Source organism: Schistocerca serialis, chromosome 2, assembly GCF_023864345.2.
Source record: "Schistocerca serialis cubense isolate TAMUIC-IGC-003099 chromosome 2, iqSchSeri2.2, whole genome shotgun sequence".
NCBI lineage: Eukaryota > Metazoa > Arthropoda > Insecta > Orthoptera > Acrididae > Schistocerca > Schistocerca serialis.
Window position 1 is genome coordinate 705,944,813 of NC_064639.1, and position 3,516 is coordinate 705,948,328.

The following is a 3,516-nucleotide window of genomic DNA, read 5'->3' on the forward strand; positions in this document are numbered from 1 at the left end:
TGCAACTTCTCTAGGATAAATGATAATTAATTGAAACCCTCAGCTGCCGACAGGTGTTGATGACATACCTCGATGAGGAGAGCTGAAAAATGTGTGCCGCGACCGGGACTCGAACCCAGGATCTCTTGCTTACATGGCGGACGCTTTACCCATCTCCTTTTTTTCCGTTGTGTTTCGTCGTTGCGGACGCCACATCACATTCGTTCAAGTTCGTTGTAGATCCTCTCACTCAGTTTTTTTTTTTTTTTTTTTTGTTACAGAGGCCAACCAGCTCTTTGTCCGAACACGCTGAGTTACCATGCCGGCTATCCAGCTGAGCCACCGAGAACACAGATGAATAGCGCGACTGCAGGGACATTCCCTTGAACGCTTCCCGTGAGACCCACATTCCCAACTGTTCACAATCTACCTACGTAACGTTCCTAACAGATATTTGCCCATCCACTCATTACTCGCGCCCACTAAGGTGACGATTTCCGTAAGAGTTCGGGGAACCTGTGCGCATTCGCACAGACGAAGGTCAATGGCCGGGCAACCTGTCGGCAGCTAACGGTTTCCATTAATTATCATTTATTGTAGAGAAGCTGCACGGTCATTTATGGTATCTGTTCTTTCGAGAACAGTTACTGTCTTCATATATAGTTAAATGGCTACCCGGCCATTGAGCTTCGTCTTTGCGAATGCGCACAGGTTGCCCGAACTCTTACGGGAATCGTCACCTTAGTGTGCGCGAGTAATGAGTGGATGGGCAAATATCTACTAGGTACATTACGTAGGTAGATTGTGAACAGTTGGGAATGTGGGTCTCACGGCAAGCGTGCAAGGGATAAGTCCCTGCAGTCGCGACATTCATGTGTCCTCGGTGGCTCAGGTAGATAGTGTCTGCCATGTAAGCAGGAGATCCAGGGTTTGAGTCCCAGTCGGGGCACAGAGTTTTCAGCTGTCCCCATCGAGATATGTCAACACCTGTCGGCAGCTGAGGGTTTCAATTAATTGTCATTTCATCACACAGATTATTTAAGCTTAAAAGTTATATTTAAATTATACGAAAGTAGCGGAATAATAGCCAAATAATTCTTATTTACAAAATATTTTACCAAAAATCATTCTTTATGTGTTATCTTTCGTTGAACAAAGCTCTTTAGCCGGATATCTTAAGCAAAACGTGCCTATGAAAGTGGGCAACCGTGCAAACTATCACAGAATCGTCAGGAATGATAATCTGAGAGGAATTGTAGCGAGATTTGCATGTGGGATACTGGAATCCAGTCTACGTCAGGAATGATGCTGGCCATTGCTGGAGATACAGTGCTTGTCACTGCCATTTCAGAATACAGCAGAAAGAGTAGCTAATCTTGAGCCATCAAACTGCTTTGGCCCTAGCGCAAGAAGATTTAACAACTTTGAGACCTACAGTTTGCAATAGTGATGTTAGGACTACATCAGGCGCTTGGAGCACAGTAAAACCTTCACAATCACTGAAAAAAGTTAGACGCTGCAAGTCTGATAGCTGCAGTCTACCCGTCTCCAGTAGCTTCAGCGCTTTGTACACTGTGGACAGAAGTATTTAGACAACACAAAGATTAGAGAAACAGACTGACAGTAGAATACATGGCAAAAGGAACAAGGTAAGTTTAGCAAGAAAAAAATTGAGCTAACCACGGAAGGGGAATGATACAGAACTCTTTGAGAACCGATTACTAGATCACTAATATTTGAAAGTCAGTTTCACCTTCGACTTAGATTCTATGGGGAAGGATCTTGTCAAAGAAGATCATGCAACAATAGTATGTGATCCAGGCTAAAGTTTAGACAGCAACCTCCATTATACAGCTGAAGATGATATCAGGCGCATTGGTGAGACTGTTCCTCACACTAGTGTGACAAGCGTGTCACTCTTTGAGCGGTATGATTAGCCCTGTATGACGCATTCTGTGGGACGTGTTTACGCAGAGCTTGAAAACTCACTCAGGGAAGATGAATGTTGTGACTGATACATTGCCCCTCGATCTATCACAGCTTACACTGCCTGGTTTCACCTGGATGTTTATAATAAGACGCTAGTTGCACTTGCTAATTGCAATTACTAGAAAAACCGTATACTGCCGCACAGAACTAGCTAAGGATCTTTTTTTTAAATGCACTCAGTGTCTTCCACCAAAACATCAGAAAACGGGAGGGGGGGAGGGGGAGGATAGGGAGTCGTTTACATCTGGTAGAAAGCGTAAATATCACAACAATTTCATGGTCTGAGAGATGGAGTAGCGAGCTTTGAATGTGGCCGGAAATACTGCGGCGTTGTGACGATACTGAAACGGATACAACAGAATTTCCTATGTCAATTTGTATGAGCGCAAATGAATGAATGAGCAGTGAGTCATGCAGATTCTATCGGCTGAAATTATAACACGACCAACACGAAACATTCCGTTGTCTCGCCATCTGGTGTGTTATTTATTCCATGCAATGGTAATTCGGCCTTATCTCCTCGCGCGGTCTCTCTCGCTCACTCTCTTTCTCTCTCAGCATAGCTTTGGCCGTCTGCCGTGCTGTTGTGATTGCCGATGCGGCAGGGGAAGCTGCAGCAGCGGATGGAAGTGACCTGCGGATAGGGCGGCATTTCACAGGCGGCAGCAGGTCGGCGCTTTATTCGAGTACCAGGGACTTCTTCGTCACCAGCTCTCTCAGCCTCCGTTTCCACGTTTGGATTCGTTGTGATCTGTACTGGTCAGGAGATCAATCAGATTATCTGATTTAAAGTTGTGCTTGTTCATTTTGCGTTATCCAGGTTGCACCAAGATGATGCGAGCTATCTTTATAGGACAGTGCTGCCCCATTTGGCTTAACAGCTCCCATAGTAAGAAAATAGATAACGAACTATATAACCCAAGACGAATAATTTCTGGCACATTTAAGAGTACTTCCCACCTACTGGCTACTAGTCCTGAGGCATATACCTCCACTACAACTGCGAAACCAACAAGCACTTCTTACAGAACTTAGAAATTTTCAAAACAATCAACAACGTCTTTTTCGCTCGTTCTCCGATTACATAAATATTAAACGACTCCCCTCTAGAAAATCATTATCTGAAGATACTATATGCTTAGCAAATGCCAACGGCCTTGCCGCAGTCGTAACACCGGTTCCCGTCAGATCACCGAAGTTAAAGGCTGTCGGGCATGACTGGCACTTGGGTGGGTGGCCGTCCGGGTCTGCCGAGCGCTGCTGGCAAGTGGGGTGCACCCAGTACATGTAAGGCCTGTTGAGGAGCTGCTTGCTGGAGAGGTATTGGTTCCGATCACGGAAACTGACAACGGTCAAGAGAGCGTTTCACTGACGACATGTCCCTCCATATTCGCATCCAGTAACGTCTACCAGCTGAGAATGACGCGATGGTCGGTCGATACTGTTGGGCTTTCCAAGGTACAGATGGTGGTCGTATCGGGTACAAAAGGTACAAAATGGCAGTGCATTGGTGGAGCTGTCATGTATAATCAGCTGATTCATGGGAAC

General features: G+C 45.6%; 1 pseudogene; it reads left to right on the forward strand.

Annotated features, from left to right (window-relative positions):
- Positions 1–3,115: 3,115 nt before the first annotated feature.
- Positions 3,116–3,234, forward strand: LOC126459233 (5S ribosomal RNA; annotated as a pseudogene).
- The last annotated feature ends 282 nt before the right edge of the window (positions 3,235–3,516 follow it).